This window comes from Hyla sarda, chromosome 4 (genome assembly GCF_029499605.1).
Source record: "Hyla sarda isolate aHylSar1 chromosome 4, aHylSar1.hap1, whole genome shotgun sequence".
Classification (NCBI taxonomy): domain Eukaryota; kingdom Metazoa; phylum Chordata; class Amphibia; order Anura; family Hylidae; genus Hyla; species Hyla sarda.
Window position 1 is genome coordinate 124290426 of NC_079192.1, and position 26159 is coordinate 124316584.

At 47.2% G+C, this 26159-nt stretch overlaps 1 pseudogene; it reads right to left on the minus strand.

Moving 5' to 3' along the window:
- Positions 1 to 2367, minus strand: part of LOC130366898 (protein shisa-like-1a) — a 33757-nt pseudogene extending 31390 nt beyond the window's left edge.
- Positions 2368 to 26159: the final 23792 nt, after the last annotated feature.

A 26159-nucleotide genomic window follows, 5' to 3' on the forward strand; every position in this document is an offset into this window, starting at 1 on the left:
AACCAGGGTGCCTCCAGCTGTTGCAAAACTACAACTCCCAGCATGCCGGGACAGCCGTTGGCTGTCCCGGCATGCTGGGAGTTGTAGTTTTGCAACAGCTGGAGGCACCCTGGTTGGGGAACACTGGACTAAGCAATAACTATCATGACCCCGGATCTGGTCATAGTAGTGACAATAAACTACTGAAATGACAATTCTATTTAAATCTATGTTAAATCTTTCTATTTAGTCAAAATATAACTGCAGTGATGATGGAACCACTTCATAGAGCAAAACCCAACAAAGAAAGATGACTACGTAGCGTCTCCCGAAAGTCCGTCATCTTATCATAAGACTGTCATCTGTTTGTCAGCACTGCTACAGAATGTATCATAAAAAGTTTAGGCTAGGGAACTGGAAAAAAATAAAAATAAAAAAAATTAGACAAAAATCTTTGCATCACCGGTTTAAGTGCTGGGAGTCTATATGGCAGGCCCTATGGAGGGGCGGCAGGAGACATGTACCCACCCCAGTCATGGTTGCAGTCATGTCATCTCTAATCATGACTTATATACAACATATATATATATATATATATTCTGTACAATCCTGTGCAGCATATTATGACTGACATCTAAAAAAAATGAGCAGAAAAGGGGCTGAATTTTTAAAAATCCTTTCTTTTACCCCCCTGCATGGTATATCTGTATGTACAGTGCCTATAAAAGGCTTCACAAATAGTAGGTAGCAATTACAGTAATAAGTGTACAGGCACAAAGTGGATTGGCATTGAGACTTACGTGCAGCACTGGCGGATGGCTGGAGATCCATTCTGTTTGGACAGCTCCTTTTGTTGAGGCAGCCTGGAATAGACAGATCTCCAGTACTTTCCAATGTATAACATAAAAGAGAGGTGTTTTGTTCAGTCTGGTCCTGACCTTTGCCCTTCCTTCTCCCACACAGAACCAAAAACCAAAAATCTGTTGCTCGCAGTCCCCGGAAAAGGTAATTTATTAAAATATATGCATGTAAGGTCTAGAACTTAACACTTTCATTAACCAAGGACTGGCGGAGCAGATCACACAGAATGACACTGCCAGATGGAAGCCCCCAGCCTGTCTCTTTGGGGTCTCAGGGGATACGCAAGGGATGAGGCATTAGAGTGTCAGCTCTGCTGGGCACAGGCAACAATATTCCGTTATTTAAAAAAAAAATTCTAATTTTATAAAACAGATTGGTTTTAACAGAAAAATACTGGTGTGCACCTTCTGGTCATTTTAGTGCAGATCATCCCCAGAGATATAGTGGTTGCACAGGTGTGTGGGTGGAGGCTCAGTACCTGTCTCTGTGACCTTTGGATGATCACATTATCACATTATCTCTGTCTGTTATACCTTTGGCTGAAAATGTTCTTAAAAAGAAAAAAAAAAAAAAGAAAAGTCGTAGAAGCAAATTATATTTACCTCCTATTATTAGAATGTAGCAAGGGGTAGTGGTGCCTCATGTCTCAAAATGTGTATGTATATATATATATATATATATATATATATATATATATATATATATTTATATTTTATGTATATATATATATATATATATATATATATTTTATTTTTTATTTTTTTTATTTACTATGGCATCTCCTGTCAGTTCGCACCATACATACAAATATCTGGATGAAAATTAAATATAAAAATAATCAGCAATTTCTTTTATTAAGCATCAAATCTTTTTCATTTAGATGAAAGTCTTATTCATATATATATATATATATATAGAGAGAGAGAGAGAGAGAGAGAGAGAGAGAGAGAGAGAGAGAGAGAGAGAGATCTCCAAATATATATTAAATGCAATCTAGTTCATGATTATTACGTGACAATTGCGGTACAAGCATGCATTGGTACGAGACTAGTGTTTCCCAACCAGTGTGCCTTCAGCTGTTGCAAAACTACAACTCCCAGCATGCCCGGACAGCCGTTGGCTGTCCGGGCATGCTGAGAGTTGTAGTTTTGCAACAGCTGGAGGCACCCTGGTTAAAAAATACTGTATTAGACAGTATCATGCATCTATAACTAACATGCATACCTACCTTGCACATACATACTGCTCTAATCACTTGGGCTGTCCCCGAAGCAGTGTGATCTCTTGTCATCTTGCTGGAGTTCCTAGTTAGTCCTAAGAACTTCTATGCCGAAACTTGTTCCCCCCCAAGTTGCTGTGATTGACTCCAATCCCGTCAATGTTTTTCAGAGAGGAAAAAAGAAAAAAAAGACAAAGCACTGACCTCAATTACACGACACACTTTTCTGCATATTTTTCTATTTGAAAATATTTTTTTCGTTAAAAAAAAAGCCATTAATATGGAGGAAATCCTCCCTTGCATCTGCATATGAGCTGAGTGCAGCTGCTTTTCTTGTTTCTCTAGGGTACTGAGCTTAACAGCAAAGTGTTTTGCACAAATTGAGTCACTGTGGGGACCTTAATACAGCCCGGGGCCTCCTATTTAATTTTTAAACTAATCCACTTTCTATGCATATATGTACTTTCTATAGAGCGGCAGAAAAGAGACGCAAGAAAGAAGTTTTGTGTGTGTTTGTATGCGTGCGCCTTTTAATTAAATAACTGCTTTTTTTTTTTTTAAATGGATCTGGCTTAGTGATGTAATTGATGGTTTGTTTCCATTCGCAGCCTGCCAGCCCTTGATAATTACTCCTCTGGGAGAGATGGAGGTACTGTAAGTGCAATACAGCCTTCCATCAGTATAAGAATACTTGCTCTCCATAGCAACAGAAGGGATTCCGAAGTGTAGCTGGTCCTGATGCTGCGTGTTTTGGGAGACCCGATCCAGGTAGCGAGAACAAAGAAAGGGGTCGGTGTGCACTGTGATAGGTTCAGTAGAAATAAAGCAACAACATACGGCACCGGCCATAATCACGTTTTCCCTACTGGGACTAAGGAGCCCCTAAGGTATACATGTGCCCAATAAATAAATAAAAACTGAACAAAAAACAACCCTGTTATTGTGTACACCTCCGACCGACGCACGTGATCACTTTTTCCATATGGAAAATACTGCAATTATGAGCAAATATTGTACCTGTTGTTTACTTACCAATGCCGTGGCAGCATCCTAAAGTGTACCTGTCATTTGCAAAAACTTTTTATACAATGTAGATAATAACATTATAGTTATATTTGTAATATAGATTGGTTAAAAAATGTGTATTTTTTTGGGTGAAAAAATCCTGTCCCTGCCCCTGTGTCTCTGTGCAGAGACAAAACACAGGAAGTGTGGGTGAACAAGCAGGGCTCTGTAAACTGAGGACAAGCAGGGCTCTGTACACTGAGAATAAGCAGGGCTCTGTACACTGAGGACAAGCAGGGCTCTGTACACTGAGGACAAGCAGGGCTCTGTACACTGAGGACAAGCAGGGCTCTGTAAACTGAGGACAAGCAGGACTCTGTACACTGAGGACAAGCAGGGCTCTGTGCACTGAGGACAAGCAGGGCCCTGTACACTGAGGACAAGCAGGGCTCTGTGCACTGAGGACAAGCAGGGCTCTGTATACTGAGGACAAGCAGGGCTCTGTGCACTGAGGACAAGCAGGGCTCTGTGCACTGAGGACAAGCAGGGCTCTGTACACTGAGGACAAGCAGGACTCTGTACACTGAGGACAAGCAGGGCTCTGTACAGTGAGGACAAACAGGACTCTGTACACTGAGGAAAAGCAGGGCTCTGTACACTGAGGACAAGCAGGGCTCTATGCACTGAGGACCAGCAGGGCTCTGTACACTGAGGACAAGCAGGACTCTGTACACTTAGGACAAGCAGGGCTCTCTGCACTGAGAACAAGCAGGGCTCTGTACACTGAGGACAAGCAGGACTCTGTACACTGAGGACAAGCAGGGCTCTGTGCACTGAGGACAAGCAGGGCTCTGTACACTGAGGACAAGCAGGGCTCTGTACACTAAGGACAAGCAGGCCTCTGTACACTGAGGACAAGCAGGACTCTGTACACTGATGACAAGCAGGGCTCTGTACACTGAGGACAAGCAGGGCTCTGTACACTGAGGACAAGCAGGGCTCTGTACACTGAGGACAAGCAGGGCTCTGTACACTGAGGACAAACAGGACTCTGTACACTGAGGACAAGCAGGGCTCTGTACACTGAGGACAAGCAGGGCTCTATGCACTGATGACAAGCAGGGCTCTGTACACTGAGGACAAGCAGGACTCTGTACAGTGAGGACAAGCAGGGCTCTGTACACTGAGGACAAGCAGGGCTCTGTGCACTGAGGACAAGCAGGGCTCTGTACACTGAGGACAAGAGGGGCTCTGTGCACTGAGAACAAGCAGGGCTCTGTACACTGAGGACAAGCAGGACTCTGTACACTGAGGACAAGCAGGACTCTGTACACTGAGGACAAGCAGGGCTCTGTGCACTGAGGACAAGCAGGGCTCTGTATACCGAGGACAAGCAGGGCTCTGTACACTGAGGACAAGCAGGGCTCTGTACACTGAGGACAAGCAGGACTCTGTACACTGAGGACAAGCAGGACTCTGTACACTGATGACAAGCAGGGCTCTGTACACTGAGGACAAGCAGGGCTCTGTACACTGAGGACAAGCAGGGCTCTGTACACTGAGGACAAGCAGGGCTCTGTACACTGAGGACAAACAGGACTCTGTACACTGAGGACAAGCAGGGCTCTGTACACTGAGGACAAGCAGGGCTCTATGCACTGAGGACAAGCAGGGCTCTGTACACTGAGGACAAGCAGGACTCTGTACAGTGAGGACAAGCAGGGCTCTGTACACTGAGGACAAGAGGGGCTCTGTGCACTGAGGACAAGCAAGGCTCTGTACACTGAGGACAAGCAGGACTCTGTACACTGAGGACAAGCAGGGCTCTGTACACTGAGGACAAGCAGAGCTTTGTACACTGAGGACAAGCAGGGCTCTGTACACTGAGGACAAGCAAGGCTTTGTGCAGGGAGGACAAGCAGAGCTCTGTGCACTGTCTTGTACAGCTGTATGCGTGGACCATGGCTTCCACATGCTTACTCCAAGATCGCTTCTCAACTTGCTTGAGAGTTCCTAGCATAGGAGAGTCCTATTGAACCGTTCTGGCTGTGCATCACCCTCTGGATGATAAGGTGTGTTTCTGGACTTATGCACGTGTAACATGTCCAACAGTTCCTTGATTAACTTGCTCTCAATGTCTCTACCTTGATCAGAGTGTGTCCGATTGGGTAGTCCATAGTGTATAAAATACTTCTGCCAGAGGACTTTGGCTACAGTCACAGCCTTTTGATCTTTTGTGGGGAAAGCTTGAGCATATCTTGTTAAGTGATCTGTTACTACCAGCACATTCCCAATCCCTGCTGTATTGTTTTCAATGCAGAGATAGTCCATGCACACAAGATCCAGGGGTCCCGTACTTTTCAGATGACCCATAGGGGCATCTCTCACAAGCAGGGTCTTCCTCTGGATACACCTTCTGCAGGTCTTAACATGGTCTTGACATGTTCCCTCATGCAAGGCCAATAGAACCAAACTTGTACTAGGCCATAGGTCTTGTCCACCCAGAGGTGCCCATGTTGATCGTGGAGGGCTCTCAGGACCATGCCCCGGTATCTGTGTGGTAGTACCAATTGTTTTCTGCCAGGGTGATCATGATACTTCACAACCCTATAGAGGACTCCATCTTCCAGGCGTAGTTGGCTCTATTCTCTTCGGTACAACTCTCTCTGACTCACAGGGAGAGAAGTCAACAATTTAGGATTCTTGTCTTCATTGCCCTGAGAACTGTCCCGATATACCAGTCCTGTGCTTGAGCCTTCCTCTTGTCTTCTGTGGTAATGCTGGACCACTGTTGAAGCATGACTGGAGCATGGAACACCTTGGGCACTGCTCCTTGGGAGTGACTAATAGAGTCTATCCCTCTTAGCTTAGCAAACTCTTGTCTCTCAGCCACTACATACGTTTGACAAAAGGCTCCCACCCCCGGTCCAGGGATCGGGGTCGGGCTTGTATTTCAGGCTGAAACTGTAGTTTAACAAGGCAGCCAGCCATTCATGTCCTGTGGCATCCAGTTTGGCTGTAGTCTGAATGTAGGTGAGTGGATTGTTATCAGTCCTTACTTCAAATGTTGCTCCTTACAAATAGTCATGCAGCTTATCCACGATGGCCCACTTGAGTGCCAGAAATTCCAACATATGGACTGGATAGTTCTTCTCTGCAGCCATAAGACTTCTACTTATTTAAGCCACTTAATCCTTCTGGATAACTTTGGTGCAATACACCCCCCAAGCCTTCCATACTGGCATCCACATGGATGATATATGGTTTCTCAGGGACTGCATACGCCAAGGCAGGAGCTTCTTTAAGTCTCATCTTCAATGTCAGAAAAGCCTCTTCACATCCTGAAGTCCATTTCTCTCCAAAGGGATCTTTAAGACAGGGTGCCTTAGCATCCCCTACGTCAGAGGTAATCTTCAGCAAGTCATGCAACTCTCGAGCAATCTTCGAGTAGTCTTTCACAAACCTTCGATAGTAACCACAGAAACCAAGGAAGGACTGCTGATGTTATTGGGTCTTGGCCAGTTAAACACTGCTTCAGTCTTAGCTAGGTCTGTGCCTACTCCTTCAGCAGAAACTATGTGCCCTACGTAAGTGACAGAGTTCTGGGCAACTACTTGTCCACTAATAGCTTCAGGCCCTCAGCTTGAAGTCGATCTAGCACCTTCAACAACCTCTGTTCATGCTCCTCTGGTGTCTTCCCGAACACAATTAGGTCATCCAGATACACTAGACAGTTTTCTCCTTCAGCCTCTGAAAGGTAGCAGGAGCTCCTGTGACTCCTTGTGGAATTCTGGTAAACTGGAAGAACCCCAAGGGACAGATGAAATCTGCCTTCTCCTGATCCTCCTCCTTCATGGGTTTTTGATAATACCCAGATTTCAGGTCAAGGACACTGAACCACTGGCTGCCAGATAGGGCGTTCAGCAGATCCTCTATCCAGGGCAAGGTATACTGATCAGACACAGTCCTCTTGCTCAGAGTATGATAGTCCACGCATAGTCGAACTGCACCATTCTTTTTTCTCACTACTACGATGGGTGAAGCATAGGGACTCCTGGACTCTGTGATGATGCCAGCTCCTTCCATCTGTTGGAGTATGTCCTGGACATCTTCCACATCTCGAGGTGGTATTCTTCTTGAACTTTATCTGAAAGGAGTAGGATCAGAAAGTCTTATAGCATGGGTGGCACTCTTAGAACACCCCATATGTCCATTTCTGCTCTGAAGAAAACTCCCTCTCAAGTAGCTAGTTTAGAACGAAGGCTGTCTTTCCACTGTTGTGGTAGAGGAGAATCTTCCAAATGAAAATCTTCCAGTGCTTTCACATGATCCTTCTGTTCTGCACTCAGACATGATGGACGAAACTTGATCTAATTGGTGTATCACACCTATCTTCTGATGACGATCAATCCGGACTTCCGTGGGGGTTAAGTTCTGTAGCATCACAGGAAAGGTCCAACACCAATTTTTGTCACTAATCTTTCACCTCAGATATGAGAGTCCACCCCTCCTTCTGATTGTCTTCAGGTAGAGACTCTATAAGATATTGTCCAGTTCTCCCCAATATTTCACGGTGCATTGAGGCTATGGCTCGTAAGGTTTTGGTCTCACCGGGCTTCACAAATACAGGTTCTGTCCCTGAATAGGGGCATGACCCTGGTTTTGTTTCAAGGGCTAGACGTTGGCACTCTTTCCCTAGGACAGGGCTGACCTCCATCAGTCGTGCTAAGGAAGCATCTCCCACTTCTTTTAGGTAGGCCCTGAATACATCCTGTACTATCTTTGCATTAGTACCCAAGATTATTGGGGCGCACACTTTCTTGGCTGCAGGGCATGTGAGAGCTTCCAGCTCCAAAGGACAAATCATCCCGGTGTTTAACTGGGGAATAGTTATGGTCACTTTTATGCATCCCTCCACGGGTTGAGCTTGAGACCCCATGCCCCATAGCTGAAACTCTCCTGCAGGTTCCATGGGAATTTGTTTCAAATGACATTCATAGTAGTCTTTGTAGATTATGATGACTTCAGACCCTGTATCTAGCAATGCTGAAGCATAAATTCCTTCCACTTGCACGTGTATCAAGGATTTAGGCCCAATCTTGGCCCCATTGGATAGACTATGTGTAGGCCTGTTCTTCTTTCACTTGTAAGACCTGGTCATTTGAATCTCCTCGAGTTCAATTGCCAGCCCTCCACATCTACCTCCATGGAATTCGCAGGGCACTCTCGCTGAAAATGCTGTTACTTTCCATATTTAAAGCAGTCCCCTCGGCGGGGTGAATCCTCAGGAAACAGGAAAGGAGTCTTTCTTTGTTGCCCCCCACTTCTGCAGAAAGGATCTGCTCTCTCTGGTGGTGATTTGCATACAAGCTCCAATTCAGCCACCTTCTTCCTAAGTGCTGACAGTTCCATATCCTCTTTCTCTTTCCGTAGAGGAGGTGGACACATCTGGTCTTCCAATTTCCTGGCTGTATTTATTAATGTGGAATAGGGCAGAACTTTATCATCCAACTTGGCTCTCAGCAGAATCATAACTGGATTATTGGTCAAACAACCTCTCTGAATTTGCTTAGGTAGCCGAGCGTCCAACTCAGAGGTGGTGACTACTCCTTTATGGAATAACTTTCCCAGAAATAGCTGTAAACGGTTGATATAGTCATGTTCCTTCTGCTTAGTGATTAGGAACTTAACCAACAGATCATCCAAATCTTCTGATTTTCCATAAGCATCCTGTAAAACTTGCAGATTGTCTTGCACAGTAGCTAGCCCATTCATTCCCTTGCACAGTCTTATCATGTCTGTAGCTGGAAAACGAAGACTCTCCACCAACCACTATTTCTTTATGGTATCAGTACAAGACCATTCCTCCAACAATTGCATAGCATTATCCTTCCAGACCTCAAAAGGCTCTTCTCCGGGAGGGACAGGCTGATTCCTGGAAAACTCCTTTCATTTTCTGTAACTATAGGTGTGGTTTGCTGTCACTATGGCCTCTGAGAGCTTTTGTAGTATGTCAGATACATCACTACTTCCTGATGTGCTACTAAATACAGGGTTGTCTTGTTTCTGTAATGTTGGAGATGGGGAAGAGAGTAATAGCAGCGAGGTGCTGCGGCCGAGATCCCGTGGGTCCCCAGCGGCGGGAGCTCCGCGATCAGACATCTTATCCCCAATGCTTTGGATAGGGGATAAGATGTGTAGGGGCAGAGTACCCCTTTAACTCATTCTCCATGGCTGTACCCCAATTTACGATCTCAGCAGTGCCTCCATGTGTAGCAGGTTTTTGGGAGCGCCTCCTAGTGTCTCTGGGATCCCTTATACTAGCTACCTTACTATGCCCAACAGGCGGATCCTGCCCCTCTGCTATCTGGGTGATGGGGTACATGTCAATGGCAGTGTCTCCACCCAGTGGAGCATCCGGGGTATGGATGTGGGGTCCCACTGGGAACATACTTGATACAATGAGACTGGCACCTAATGTGAACTAACTTTATATAGTAAGTAGCAAATGAACAACATACATAGGATAATACAATAGTATAACACATATAGGAATACAATGTGGATTTTCCTCACCCACCCACTAGCACACCTGAGACCCACCCCCTTATCTTTGCACTAATGGCAGTTGGTGCACATAGGAGTGTTGGGGCCCTTATAAGTCCTGCTCTGCAGTGTCACTGAAGCAGTCTGCACTGCGTAACATCTGCACTGGACATCAGAGTCTTTACTTTGAGTAAGGAGACAGATGCCCTGTAGTGGAACAGGAAAGAGGCTTTAGGCTTACCCTCACAACACCATTACCCACGTCAGTCTCACTGTATTCACCAGACATCTGGACTCTGCTTGTCTCTGCCATCAGATCTCTCTCTCAGCTAGTGTGGTTTTGTGTGAAGCAATTTCTTTCAGCTAGGTGCTGTCTCTCTGGTGCAGTCTCTCACAGCTAGAAGCACGTCTTTTCTCTGGCTAAGCTTGTGGTTGTCTGAGCAAATCCTCAGGGCACAGGATCTGTGTGATGTCATGAGAATGAAAATATGAAAAAATAACTTATCCCCTCTACAGTATGATAAGGACTCTGCTCTAGATCTAATTGTTGAATGTACCCGTTAAAGGGGGTTTGCTTCTAAATTATATAGGTTACTTTTTAGCCTCCATCAGAAGCAATCAGTAGGAGCATTTAGAAAATGGAAAGAAGACCACGATATTGGGAATGATGACCAATGGGATTTTATATTAAAAGCTGTTACTGACCAGTCGCTGGCGGAAGGCGGGCGCCTATCGCAATTATATATTTTTTATCAGGTATATCAGACGCCCACTTTTCTTCATAGAATTGGTTTTAAAAAGAATGCTAAATGTCAAAGAAGGAGCGGATATTCTCCATATGTTGGAGATATTCTCCATATGGAGTTGTTCAAATATCCATGAATATTGGTCGTCTACTCTAAATATGATCGATTCGATATTCTCAATTACTATCCCCCGAATTCCTAAGATCTGTATTTTGGGGGTATGTAAAGGATCTCCCAATAGGGGAAAATGAGAAAATAGCTATCGGTCGATTGTTATATATGGCCAGGAAAACAATTACCCCGTTTTGGAAAGATGTTAATCCCCAAGGATACGATATCTCATTTGTAAAATTTAAGTTATGATTAGTCGTGAAAGAGCAATATATACTAAACGTAATAACAAGTTTAGTTTTGAACAAATTCGGTCACATTGGCTAGGAAGACCTTGAGTATTTTTTCTCCTTTTTTTTTGTTTTTGTTTTTTCCCCTCCTGCAGCGCGTATTTAGGTGTTTGGGTGGATTGGGGGAGGGGGTGGTGGTGGTTATGTTGGGGTTTAAAAATGGGGAAAATATTGCCAGTGTTAATTTGTGTTATAAGTCAGATTAACTACGTTCAGGTAGGGTTCCTCAGGTGGGACAGCCCCTAGTCGCCTCTCCTTAATTCTAGCTTTTGTGTTAATAAATGTATATATTAATAATTATAGCTATATTGTATAGAAATGTATAGTACTTACCTTGTTCAGCGTCGCAGGACCTTCGGTCATGTGACCGAGCTAGTAACCTCTATGGTATGTTGCAGGACCTTAGGAGGCCCTTGGGTCACGTGTTACCCACAAATCTCTGTTAAGGTGATTGACATGAGTTTGGACCAATTAGCGTTAGTCCAGCCCCTGCCCATATAAGGGAGCTGCGTCCAATTATCGCTCTCTTGGGTTGCTGCTCTCGTGGATGCCAGACTAACAGGACGGTGTGCTACGCAACTTTCAAAGACACGCTAGGCCTCAAAACCTATGGCCTCAGCAGAACCAAAAATCGTGAGTCTTACTCTAATTCCTGTTAATCCTAGCCTGACAACTGGACCGCAACTAATTCCCCTAAATCCAGTGGAACAGCGCAGTATACTAGAGACTATTAAAGCTAAAGTCCCAACCATTGTCAATCTCCAAAAGGAAGCTGTATTGATGAGAGACTGTTATGTTAATGAAGTGTACAGAAAATCTTCAGTAAAGTTAACACTGTTTACAGAAGCTTTCCGGTTGTGGACAATTCATTATTACTCTCTACTTTAACTCAGTATCATCTACCTTCCTATTGTTCCTGGGAAGGGCGGCGGTAGGGGAAGCTTTATTGAGGAGCCCTTACCCTGGGGTCACGAATAGCAAGGGTTAACAAGCACCCTTTGATACCATCACAGCTACACTCCCCATACCCTACAACCCCCAAGCTACCACATAGCGCTGTTGTTTAGTGGAATATCAGATGTGATCAGCTACACATCGAGTTCAATATGTGAGATGGTGTCTACAGTGTATGTAGGATAGATGTGTGTAAGCAAGATGTATGTAGGATGTGTGGAGATGTGTGTAAGCTAGAAGGATGTATGTATGAGGTGTGGAGATGTATTATGCGGGGGGATCTGGAGGTGGCAGGTGTATGTATGATATGTGTTTATGCATAATGTATGTGTATGTATGATGTGTATGATGTGCGTATATATGTATGTATTATGCATGTGTGTGTGTAGAAGGGGGGCCGGGGGGTCGGGGCGGAGGCGCCGGGTGTGTATGTATGATGTGTGTATGTTTGATAGATGTGTGTAAGCTAGATGTGTGTGTGTATTTGTGATGTGTGTATGTATGTTATCTATGTATGATAGATGTGTTTAAGCTAGATGGATGTATCTATGATGTGTGTATGTATGATGTATGTGTGTATGTATGATGGAAGTGCGTATGATAGATGTACGTATGAATGATAGGTGTGTGTATGTATGATAGAGGGGTATATGATGTATATATGTATCATACATCTATTATACATACATCTATCATACGCGCAAATATCATACATATACACATCTACCATACATACACCAGTCTCATACACGTCTATCATACATAAATACATATACTGTTCATCAATGTGGGGGGACAGGAGGTGATTGGGTATGGGTCAGATTTTGGGGTCTGGAGAGTTTGGCAGGGGAACCTATAGCGGAATTCTGGGGTCTGGGGAGGGGGCACTAGAGCCTGGAGAGGACTTAGTGGTCTAGGGAGTGGAAAAGAGGAGCATGTAGGAGGACTTATGGGTCGGGGGGGGGGGGGTTGGAACAGAGGAGCCAGAAGGTGGACAGAGGGGTATGGTGGAGGACAGGTGTGATTCAGGTAAACTAAGAAGAAACAGTATGTGACAGTATTATTATGGAGGGATTATTATATTTGGAAGGTATAGTGTGTGGCATGGTTATTTTCAGAGGGTACAGCGTATAGCATGGTTATTTTTGAGGGTTTATTCAGGGGCACAGTGTGTGGAAGTATTATATTCAGGGTACAGTGGGTGGCAGTATTACGTTCATGGTCACAGTGTGTCAGTGTTAAATTCAGAGGGTACAGTATGTGGCAGTAATATATTCAGAGAGCCCAGTGTGTGGCAGTATTATATTCAGGGGTACAGTGTGTGGCAGGAGTATATTCCAGGGGAACAGTAGGTGGCAGTATTATATTCAGGGGGTACAGTAGGTGGCAGTATCATATTCAGGGGGCACAATGGGTGGCAGTATTATATTCACGGGGTATAGTCGGTGGCAGTATTATATGCAGGAGGTACAGTGGATGATAGTTTTATATTCAGGGGATACAGTGGGTGGCAGTATTATTTTCAGGGGGTAAAATATTTGGCAGGGTTATAACGATTATTGTCTTCATACAGTCTTCATGACGAATTAAGGAACCTATGATCTCCGGACATCAGACTCTGCAGAGAAGATGGAGCTGGAAGAAATCCTGGTGTCTGGACCAGATGGAGAAGAAAAGGAAAGACAACAGAGACGACGTCACTCAGGTCACTGATATCATTGTGTGTTCTCCTTACTGTCCCATCAGCTGGAGTTACTGCAGTCAGTTCCTCAATGATGATGATGATGCTGTACCCCAATCTGTGGCTCTCCAGCTATTGCAAAACTACAACTTCAATAATTCCTGAGGATTTCCATACATGATGGGAGTTATAGCTATACAACAGCTAGAGAGCAACTGGAACCAAGGTGATCGGTGGGGATCCCAGCAGTTGGATCCCCACTAGAAAAATGGGCTGCTTATTCTTAAATGCCTGGGCCTATGTTTTGTCTGTCTGGCCCTGCCTGTTAGTCACTTATATAGTTGTGTATTCTCCTGACTGTGTCCCATCAGTGCTGTAGTCACTGATATCTTTGTGCAGCCGAGTAAGGGGTCGTCCGGGATTGGGAAAGCGGGTCGTCAGGTGATAGGGGGGGCCCTGGGCAAATTTTTGCACCGGGGACCTGTGGTTTCTAGCTACGCCCCTGTACTAGTGTATCTGAAGATATCATGCATTATACATGTACAGTGATCCCTCGACTTTTTTGGCCTCAACATACAATAGTTTCAACATACAATGGTCTTTTCTGGACTATTTTAACTTGAAACCAGACTCAACATACAATGCTACGGACAGTCCAGATCGGTGAAACATGTCAATGGCTGGAAGAACTGACCAATCAGAATGGACAGTTTACTAGTAAAACCCCTGTATTACTGAAGTGTATAAGCTGAATTCCTGTCTGGTAGTGCCTCCTACAGTACAGGGAGGTATTACATGCTCTGTACTATCTTTACCTGTTCATCAATTAGCTGCTCATTTGGACACCAGATGGGGGCAGCTCCATGTTACTCTTTTAGGACATTGCGTGTACTGTACAGGATCCTGAAGAAGCCTCTGTCCTCTACATAGACAGTGATTTACAGCTCTTGCTTTATCTGGAGGCAGATTGAAAGCGGATTACAGGCAGAAATTCCGTGCAGAGTTTAGTCAGAAATTTAAATTTGGTCAGCCATCTAGTTCTTGGACTAGCTCACATTCTTCCTATAAATACGCCCCTTATCAAGTTTTGAATCTCCATTTTCCTTGTTTGTCAGGGAATTGTGCTTTTTCTAGTTGCTTGTTTTTTTTTGTTTTTTTTTTGCTTCCTTGCAGCTTTACAAAAAAAAAAAAATAATTATATAATGTCGGATCTTCCTTCTCCTGCAATCTTTCCTGCCGAGGAACCACGAATTACGCACTTGCAACCCCCTGAGATGCATGCTTTGATGAGCATTTTGGTTAATGTATTGCATTGTTGCAGGCAGCGTCAGGTAACAATGTTTTTTCGTACTTATCTGTAAATTTGAGGATGTTTAAATCAACTGTAGATGTGTTGGCCCAATGTGAACTATTTTTAATTTTACAGCAAAGCAGAGTTGACACAGCTCACCCTTATGCCCTCGCCACGACACGGACAGGACCGGACCCCAGTCCAGCAATTGCAGGAGAAATGAAGAGAAAGTCCAGCGTGGCAATTCAAGCAATACTTGGTACTTTATTTAGCAATCAGCCAACATGGAAGACAGGTGACACGTTTTGGCCACAATACGTAGCCTTAGTCGTACAGAGTAGACTCAGTCGTACAGAGTAGACAGAGTAGACTCAGTGATGAAAGCTACATGTGTTCTCCACAACTATATTCTGGACTATGCTAGCCCCCGATATAGAAGTGGAACATGTGTCATGGGGTGAGTCTACTGGGTCATGGATTTCTGGACACACATCTCAACAAGCGCTATTGGTTTGAGAAGCCTTCACTTCCTATTTCATGTCTCCCGAAGGTGCCGTTCCCTGGACAGCCTTTTGGTGATCAACATGTTGTCCATTGGAAGATGGCTACAAGACCCAAGAAGTTGTTCATTGTTGTGCCTTTTTATGTTTTATGTACTTTTGTTATAGATGAAGAACATCACCCTTTGTAAATTTAGTTTTATGCATTATTTTCACTCTTATTATATTTGTATATATGGATGAGTAGTAAACTCAAAATTGTATTTGGCTCAATGCCTTTAAAAATATATATCATTACCATATTCTGTATTCAATGTTCTGGATTGTGTATCCAATTGAAGGCTAGATGGAGTTTAGTTGGCAGACTCACAAAGCTTAATTTTTATTACACTGATTTAAGATGTTGTGTGTAGTAACCATGCCCCCTTGAGGTCCTGTATTGCAAATAGTGCGATGTAGTTGAGTTTGCCATATACATGCCACAATATATCAATGGTCAATGCTATGAGATTATAGTCTAAGGTATTTTATGAGTGATTCCTTGATATTCACAATGTCATTTTACACAAAACTTGCCACCTCCATTAAATTCCCATGTGGAATCACCTACACTTGACCATGGATATGTTGTAAGCTCAATATCACAAGATAAACACCAGAGCAAGTTTGTAGACCCCATACCTCCTTGAGGATCTCATTATGTTTTCAGATAAATTAGCGGACAGACAACAATGTTTTTGAGGGTAATTTTAAATTTTTCTAACTAACCTGAAAAGCAGACTTTGTAAATATTTTCAAATTTAACCTCTAAAGGACCCAGGACGTATGGGTACGTCCTGGGTCCTGGTCCTGCGATATAACGCGGGGTCACACGGTGACCCCCCATCATATCGCGGCGGGCCCGGCGTCATAGTGAAGCCGGGACCCGCCTCTAATAGCGAGCGGCACTGATCGCTGTGCCGCGCGCTATTAACCCTTTAGCCGCGCGCTCAAAGCTTAGCCGCGCGGCTAAAAACGAAAGTGAAAGTTGCCGGTTAGCTCAGGGAGCTGTTCGGGATCGCCGCGGTATAATCGCGGCATCCCGAACAGCTGTAGCACAGGAGGAGGTCTTCTTACCTTCTCCTGTGCTGTCCGATCGCCGAATGAATGCTTCAAGCCTGAGATCCAGGCTTGAGCATTCAATCGCCGAAAACACTGATTGATCCATTCCTATGGAGATGGATCAATCAGTGTAAAAGATCAGTTAATGCAATGTTATAGCCCCCTATAGGAGCTATAATATTGCATAAGAAAAGTGTAAAAAAAAATCATTAACCCTTTCAATTATCCCTTCCCCTAATAAAAGTTTGAATCACCTGGCATTTCCAAGAATAAAAAAAAATTATGTAAATAATAATAAAAATAAACATATGTGGTATCGCCACGTGCGAAAATGTCCGAATTATAAAAATATACTGCTTTTTAAACTGCTCGTTCAATGGCGTATGCGCAAAAAAATTCTAAAGTCCAAAATAGTGCATTTTTGATCACTTTTTATACCACAAAAAAGTGAATAGAAAGTGATCAAAAAGTCTGATCAGAACAAAAATGGTACCGCAAAAAACTTCAGATGACGGCGCAAAAAATGAGCCCTCGTAGCGCCCTGAACACAGAAAAATAAAAAAGTTATAGGGGTCAGAAGATGGTCTCTGCCTGTCCTCCTACGCTATACTGTTCTGCAGGCAGCTCACCCTGTCGGCCTGCCGGGCCAGCAGTGCGAGACCCTGCCTGGAGCGGGAGGCAGAGACTGAAGTCGCTGCCTCCGGCACCTTTATGTGCCCCGCTCCGGCTCACCTTCAGTCAATCAGTCCAGGATTCGTATTTTGCGCGTCACTGTCATGACGTCACCGTGCTGAGGCCCATAATTCAAGGGCCGGCGTCCTAACGCCGGCCCTAGAGCGTGATGTGACATGTCACGTGATGGTGTGCGAACTCACAGTCTCGTCACAGGATTACCGCGCGCGGCGTTTGTCACGATACAGCTGGCAGGAGGTGGATCCTCTGTGCCAGAGAGGGATTGGCGTGGACCGTGCTAGTGGACCGGTTCTAAGTTACTACTGGTATTCACCAGAGCCCGCCGCAAAGCGGGATGGTCTTGCAGCGGCGGTAGTAACCAGGTCGTATCCACTAGCAACGGCTCAACCTCTCTGACTGCTGAAGATAGGCGCGGTACAAGGGAGTAGACAAGAGCAAGGTCGGACGTAGCAGAAGGTCGGGGCAGGCAGCAAGGATCGTAGTCAGGGGCAACGGCAGGAGGTCTGGAACACAGGCTAGGAACACACAAGGAAACGCTTTCACTGGCACAATGGCAACAAGATTCGGCGAGGGAGTGCAGGGGAAGTGAGGTATAAATAGGGAGTGCACAGGTGAACACACTGATTGAACCAACTGCGCCAATCAGCGTCGCAGTGGCCCTTTAAATCGCAGAGACCCGGCGCGCGCGTGCCCTAGGGAGCGGGGCCGCGCGCGCCGGGACAGGACCGACGGAGAGCGAGTCAGGTAGGGGAGCCGGGGTGCGCATCGCGAGCGGGCGCCACCCGCATCGCGAATCGCATCCCGGCTGGGAGAGGAATCGCAGCGCACCCGGTCAGCAGATCTGACCGGGGCGCTGCAGTTGCGAGGATGTTGCGAGCGCTCCGGGGAGGAGCGGGGACCCGGAGCGCTCGACGTAACAGTACCCCCTTGGGTCTCCCCCTCTTCTTGGAGCCTGAGAACCTGAGGACCAGACTTTTGTCTAGGATGTTGTCCTCAGGTTCCCAGGATCTCTCTTCTGGACCACAGCCCTCCCAATCAACCCAAAAATTTTTTTTCCCTCTGACCGTCTTGGAGGCCAGTATCTCCTTCACGGAGAAGATGTCAGAAGAGCCGGAAACAGGAGTGGGAGAAACAAGTTTGGGAGAGAAACGGTTGATGATGAGAGGTTTAAGGAGAGAGACATGGAAGGCATTGGGAATACGAAGAGAAGGAGGAAGAAGGAGTTTGTAAGAGACAGGATTAATCTGGCACAAGACTTTGAAAGGACCAAGATAGCGTGGTCCCAGTTTGTAACTGGGGACACGAAAGCGGACATATTTAGCGGAGAGCAATACCTTGTCTCCGGGAGCAAAAATGGGGGGAGTTCTTCTTTTCTTATCGGCAAACCTTTTCATGCGAGATGAAGCCTGTAGAAGAGAATTTTGGGTCTCTTTCCATATGGTGGAAAGATCACGAGTCACTTCATCCACAGCGGGCAAACCAGAGGGTAAGGGAGTAGGGAGGGGGGGAAGAGGGTGACGGCCGTACACCACGAAAAATGGGGATTTAGCAGAAGATTCAGAGACTCTGAAGTTGTATGAGAACTCGGCCCATGGTAGAAGATCTGCCCAGTCATCCTGGCGGGAGGAAACAAAATGCCGTAAATAGTCACCCAGAACCTGGTTAATTCTTTCAACTTGCCCATTGGATTGAGGATGATAAGCAGAAGAGAAGTTTAATTTAATCTTGAGTTGTTTACAGAGGGCCCTCCAGAATTTTGACACGAATTGGACGCCTCTATCCGAGACGATCTGCATGGGCAAACCGTGAAGACGAAAAATGTGTACAAAAAATTGTTTAGCCAACTGAGGCGCTGAAGGAAGACCAGGAAGAGGAATAAAATGTGCCATCTTGGAAAATCGATCAACGACCACCCAAACAACAGTGTTGCCACGGGATGGGGGTAGGTCTGTAATAAAGTCCATACCAATCAGAGACCAAGGCTGTTCGGGGACAGGCAGAGGATGAAGGAGACCAGCAGGCTTCTGGCGAGGAGTCTTATCCCGGGCACAGACAGTACAGGCCCGCACAAAATCAACAACATCTGTCTCCAGAGTCGGCCACCAATAGAAACGAGAGATGAGTTGCAAGGACTTTTTGATGCCCGCATGGCCTGCGAGGTGGGAGGAGTGACCCCATTTGAGAATCCCGAGACGTTGGCGTGGAGAAACGAAGGTCTTCCCTGGAGGAGTTTGCCTGATGGAGGCTGGAGAAGTGGAAATCAGACAGTCAGGAGGAATGATGTGTTGCGGAGAGACCTCTACTTCCGAGGCATCCGAGGAACGAGAGAGAGCATCGGCCCTAATGTTCTTGTCGGCAGGGCGAAAATGAATTTCAAAGTTAAAACGGGCAAAGAACAACGACCACCTGGCCTGGCGAGGATTCAGCCGTTGGGCAGACTGGAGATAGGAGAGATTTTTGTGATCGGTGTAAATGATAACTGGAAATTTTGATCCCTCCAGAAGATGCCTCCATTCCTCAAGTGCCAATTTAATGGCCAGTAGTTCTCGATCCCCGATGGAATAGTTCCTCTCCGCCGCAGAGAAGGTCCTAGAAAAAAACCCACAAGTAACAGCATGCCCGGAAGAATTTTTTTGTAGAAGGACCGCTCCAGCTCCCACTGAGGAGGCATCAACCTCCAATAGGAAGGGTTTAGATGGGTCAGGTCTGGAGAGCACGGGAGCAGAAGAAAAGGCAGACTTGAGCCGTTTAAATGCGTCTTCCGCTTGGGGAGACCAGGACTTAGGATTGGCATTCTTCTTGGTTAAAGCCACGATAGGAGCCACAATAGTGGAAAAATGTGGAATGAATTGTCTGTAATAATTGGCGAACCCCAAAAAACGTTGGATAGCACAGAGTCCGGAGGGGCGTGGCCAATCTAAGACGGCAGAGAGTTTATCTGGGTCCATTTGTAGTCCCTGGCCAGAGACCAAGTATCCTAGGAAAGGAAGAGATTGACATTCAAACAGACATTTCTCCATTTTGGCATAAAGTTGATTGTCTCGAAGTCTCTGAAGAACCATGCGGACATGCTGGCGGTGTTCTTCTAAGTTGGCAGAAAAAATCAGAATATCGTCCAGATACACAACAACACAGGAATATAAAAGATCACGAAAAATTTCATTAACAAAGTCTTGGAAGACGGCAGGGGCGTTGCACAGGCCAAAGGGCATGACCAGATACTCAAAGTGTCCATCTCTGGTGTTAAATGCGGTTTTCCATTCGTCCCCCTCCCTGATGCGGATGAGATTATAAGCACCTCTTTAGTCCAGTTTGGTAAAGATGTGGGCACCTTGAAGGCGATCAAAGAGTTCTGAGATAAGAGGTAGGGGGTAGCGGTTCTTTACCGTGATTTTATTAAGTCCGCGGTAGTCAATGCAAGGACGTAGGGAGCCATCTTTTTTGGACACAAAGAAAAATTCAGCTCCGGCAGGAGAGGAGGATTTGCGGATAAACCCCTTTTTTAAATTTTCCTGGATGTATTCAGACATAGCAAGAGTCTCTGGAGCAGACAGAGGATAAATTCTGCCCCGGGGTGGAGTAGTACCCGGGAGGAGGTCAATAGGACAGTCATAAGGCCTGTGAGGAGGTAAAGTCTCAGCTTGCTTTTTGCAAAATACGTCAGCATAGTCCATATAAGCCTTAGGGAGACCGGTTACAGGGGGAACCACAGGGTCACGGCAGGGAGTACTGGGAACCGGTTTAAGACAGTCCTTGAAACAAGAAGTACCCCAGCTCTTGATCTCTCCTGTGGACCAATCAAGGGTTGGGGAATGGCGTTGAAGCCACGGTAGTCCAAGGAGAATTTCGGAAGTGCAATTGGAGAGGACCAAAAACTCAATTTTTTCGTGATGAGGTCCGATGCACATTAGGAGGGGTTCCGTGCGGTAACGCACGGTACAGTCCAATCTTTCATTGTTAACACAATTGATGTAGAGGGGTCTGGCGAGACTGGTCACCGGGATGTTGAACCTGTTGATGAGAGAGGCCAAAATAAAATTTCCTGCAGATCCGGAATCCAAGAAGGCTATAGTAGAGAAGGAGAAGGTAGAGGCAGATATCCGCACAGGCACAGTAAGGCGTGGAGAAGCAGAGTTGACATCAAGAACTGTCTCACCTTTGTGCGGAGTCAGTGTACGTCTTTCCAGGCGGGGAGGACGGATAGGACAATCCTTCAGGAAGTGTTCGGTACCGGCACAGTACAGGCAAAGATTCTCCATGCGGCGTCGTGTCCTCTCTTGAGGTGTCAAGCGAGGCCGGTCAACTTGCATAGCCTCCACGGCGGGAGGCACAGGAACGGATTGCAGAGGACCAGAGGAGAGAGGAGCCGGGGAGAAAAAACGCCTCGTGCGAACAAAGTCCATATCCTGGCGGAGCTCCTGACGCCTTTCGGAAAAACGCATGTCAATGCGAGTGGCTAGATGAATGAGTTCATGCAGGTTAGCAGGAATTTCTCGTGCGGCCAGAACATCTTTAATGTTGCTGGATAGGCCTTTTTTAAAGGTCGCGCAGAGGGCCTCATTATTCCAGGGTAATTCGGAAGCAAGTGTACGGAATTGGATGGCGTACTCGCCAACGGAAGAATTACCCTGGACCAGGTTCAACAGGGCAGTCTCAGCAGAAGAGGCTCGGGCAGGTTCCTCAAAGACACTTCGAATTTCCGAGAAGGAGTGTACAGAGGCAGTGACGGGGTCATTGCGGTCCCAGAGCGGTGTGGCCCATGACAGAGCTTTCCCAGACAGAAGGCTGACTACGAAAGCTACCTTAGACCTTTCAGCAGGAAACTGGTCCGACATCATCTCCAAGTGCAGGGAACATTGTGAAAGAAAGCCACGGCAAAACTTAGAGTCCCCATCAAATTTATCCGGCAAGGATAGTCGTAGGCCGGAAGCGGCCACTCGCTGCGGAGGAGGTGCAGGAGCTGGCGGAGGAGATGATTGCTGAAGCTGTGGTAGTAGTTGCTGTAGCATCACGGTCAGTTGAGACAGCTGGTGGCCTTGTTGCGCTATCTGTTGCGACTGCTGGGCAACCACCGTGGTGAGGTCGGCGACAGCTGGCAGTGGAACTTCAGCGGGATCCATGGCCGGATCTACTATCACGATACGGCTGGCAGGAGGTGGATCCTCTGTGCCAGAGAGGGATTGGCGTGGACCGTGCTAGTGGACCGGTTCTAAGTTACTACTGGTATTCACCAGAGCCCGCCGCAAAGCGGGATGGTCTTGCAGCGGCGGTAGTAACCAGGTCGTATCCACTAGCAACGGCTCAACCTCTCTGACTGCTGAAGATAGGCGCGGTACAAGGGAGTAGACAAGAGCAAGGTCGGACGTAGCAGAAGGTCGGGGCAGGTAGCAAGGATCGTAGTCAGGGGCAACGGCAGGAGGTCTGGAACACAGGCTAGGAACACACAAGGAAACGCTTTCACTGGCACAATGGCAACAAGATCCGGCGAGGGAGTGCAGGGGAAGTGAGGTATAAATAGGGAGTGCACAGGTGAACACACTGATTGAACCAACTGCGCCAATCAGCGTCGCAGTGGCCCTTTAAATCGCAGAGACCCGGCGCGCGCGCGCCCTAGGGAGCGGGGCCGCGCGCGCCGGGACAGGACCGACGGAGAGCGAGTCAGGTAGGGGAGCCGGGGTGCGCATCGCGAGCGGGCGCCACCCGCATCGCGAATCGCATCCCGGCTGGGAGAGGAATCGCAGCGCACCCGGTCAGCAGATCTGACCGGGGCGCTGCAGTTGCGAGGATGTTGCGAGCGCTCCGGGGAGGAGCGGGGACCCGGAGCGCTCGGCGTAACAGCGTTTAGTGCTGCTACATATCTATCTTACAGTGAGTGAATGCATTGTTATTTCAAGTTCTGAACTACGTGCTTACTGGGTCTGGGTGGAGGAGGGGGTTAATCTGGGCTACCGATGTACTACCTTCCTACAGGGGGGGGGGTTAATCTGGGGGGTACTACCTTCCTACAAGGGAGGGGAGGTTAATCTGGGGGGTACTGCCCTCCTACTAGGGAGGGAAGGTTAATCTGGGGGTTATTGCCTTCCTACAAGGGGGGGTTAATCTGGGGGTACTACCTTCATACTGGGGGGAGGGGGTTAATCTGGGGATACTACCTTCCTACTGGGGGGGCAGGTAGTACCCCCAGATTAACCCCTCACCCCCAGTAGGAAGGTAGTACCCCCAGATTAACCCCCTCCCCCAGTAGGCATGTAGTACCCCCAGATTAACCTCCCCCAGTAGGCAGGTAGTGCCCCCCATACGGTACTACCTGCCTACTGGGGGGGTTCTAATATGGGGCTACTACCTGCCTACTGGGGGGGGGGAAGGGGGTAATCTGGGTAGTACTACCTGCCTACTGGGAGTTCATCTGGGTCCATAATCGCAATCACACAGTTTCCCCATATTGTGCAGCCCTACTAGCTGGCTACCTAATTACCTACATCAGTGTTTCTTAACCAGGGTGCAAAACTATCACTCCCAGCCAGTGGCGTTGCGACCCGGGTGCGGGGGGTGCGGCCCGCACCGGGTGACACCAACCTAATGGGGTGACACCAAGACGCTCCGCAGCACCCACACCCCCTCCCCAGCTACACTGACACCCCCCTATGTGCCCGACCGGCCTCCCATCCGTCAGCACACCCCCCCCCCCCGCCTGTGCTGTGTGCGCGGTGCGCCCGTCCGTTAGCAAAATCCCCCCCCCCTTTCAGTGCGTCCGTCCGTCATCACGCCCCCCCCCCCCTCACCTTCACCAGTACTGTGCCCGGCCTCCGCTACCACGTCTGCGCCGGCCTGACGTCACACCGCATGGCCGCACAGGGGGACGTCAGTTACGTCACTCGCATTGCGCCCGGTGAGAAGGATCGCTGCGCTGGATGGGTGAGTGTGTGTGTCTGTCTCTATCTATGTTTGTGTGTGTGACTCTGTGTGTGTGTGACTCTGTGTATTTGTGTGACTCTGTGTGTGACTCTGTGTGTGTGTGACTGTGTGTTTGCGTGACTCTGTGTGTGTGTGACTCTGTGTGTGTGTGTGACTCTGTGTGTGACTCTGTGTGTGTGTGACTCTGTGTGTCTGTCTGTGAGTGTGTGTCTCTCTGACTGTGTGTTTGTGTGTGTGTCTCTCTGTGTTGTATGTGTTTTTTTTTGTGTGTGTGTGTGTGGGGAGACTTTGACGCATTGTGGGGAACCTGCAAGGGAACCTGCGGCCTAATGTGGGGAGTCTATGCTACCTAATGTGGGGAGTCTATGCTACCTAATGTGGGGAGTCTATGCTACCTAATTTGCGGAGTCTATGCTACCTAATGTGCGAAGTCTATGCTACCTAATGTGCGGAGTCTATGCTACCTAATGTGGGGAGTCTATGCTAGCTAATGTGGGGAATCTGTGCTACCGAATGTGGGGAAACTGCTACCTAATGTGGGGAATCTGTGCTACCTAATGTGGGGAAATTGCTACCTAATGTGGGGTAACTGGTACCTCTCCTTCCACATGTTGGTCGAAATATTCCGATGGATTGAATAGGCCTGGTGCTTCAGATTCCAAAGGTGTGTCTCAAGGTACTGGGTCAGACCTTGCCATCTGCATCTTCTTGTGTCCTGGATGGTTCCTGAAAGTTGCCCGAAGTTCTATGACAAAGAGATTTATCATTTTCAAGTTATTTATGTTTTAAAGGGGGAGTATTGGGGAATGAAGCTGCAAGCCAAAATTCAAAATGTACTTACGGTCTGAGAAGTCGATTAGGGCGTAAAAATTAAAGGTCCTCATAGCGATAACGCACATTTAATTCAATTAGCTGTATCCCACTCCATACCACATATGACCGCACAATGTGTACTGGTGCTGATCTGAAGTGCAAACATTTGACTGCTGGACTTTGTAACATATAGGCAGGACCAGCATTAGGGCGGGGCAAACCAGGCAATTGCTCAGAGCCCCCATCCCCCAGGGGCCCCCTGCCGGCTGATCAGCATAGGCCTAATCAAGCCTGGGGGGGAGCCGCATCCGCCACTGAGCAGTCCGCAGGGGGCCCCCGTCATATTCTGGACATCTCTGTGTCCCGAAAAATCTTTTCGGGACACAAGGATGTCCCTGTTACCTTTCTGCTGCGGCCCCCGCGTTAACTTTAATAATGCAGGGGCCGCAGGGAGTTAACGCACCAGGGATGTCACTGACGTCCCGTGCATGCGCCCATAGCAACGGAGGAGTGGAGCTGTGAGGAGGACGCGCTCTGGCCGGAATGGTAAGTCACCAGCACCAGTTGGCAGCACGTCCTCTTCGGTGCTTCGACCACTGGTCTTCCGGTCCCGGGACCGGTGGTCGGAACACTGAAGTGGGACAGTACACAGATATACAGCCTCCAGCCATGCGCTGTATATGGCTGAAGGATGTATGTCTGTGGGGGACTTGTACTGCACCTAATGTGGGGGAACTATACTGTGCCTAATGTGGGGGACTATACTGCACCTAATGTGGGGGAACTATACTGCACCTAATGTGGGGAACTATACTGCACCTAATTTGGGGGAACTGTACTGCACCTAATGTGGGGAGCTATACTGCACCTAATGTGGGGGAACTATATTGCACCTAATGTGGGGAACTATACTGCACCTAATGTGAGGGAACTATACACCTAATGTGAGGGAACTATACTGCACCTAATGTGGGGAACTATAGTGCACCTAATATGGGGAACTATACTACACCTAATGTTAGGGAACTATACTGCACCTAATGTGGGGAACTGTACTGCACCTAATGTGGGGGAACAGTACTGCACCTAATGTGGGGAACTATACTGCACCTAATGTGAGGGAACTATACTGCACCTAATGTGGGGGAACTATACTGCACCTAATGTGGGAAACTATACTTCACCTAATGTGGGGCAACTATACTGCACCTAATGTGAGGGAACTATACTGCACCTAATGTGGGGAACTATACTGCACCTAATGTGGGGAACTGTACTGCACCTAATGTGGGGGAACAGTACTGCACCTAATGTGGGGGAACAGTACTGCACCTAATGTGGGGAACTATACTCCACCTAATGTGGGGAGCTATACTGCACCTAATGTGGGGGAACAATACTGCACCTAATATGGGGAACTATACTGCACCTAGTGTGAGGGAACTATACTGCAC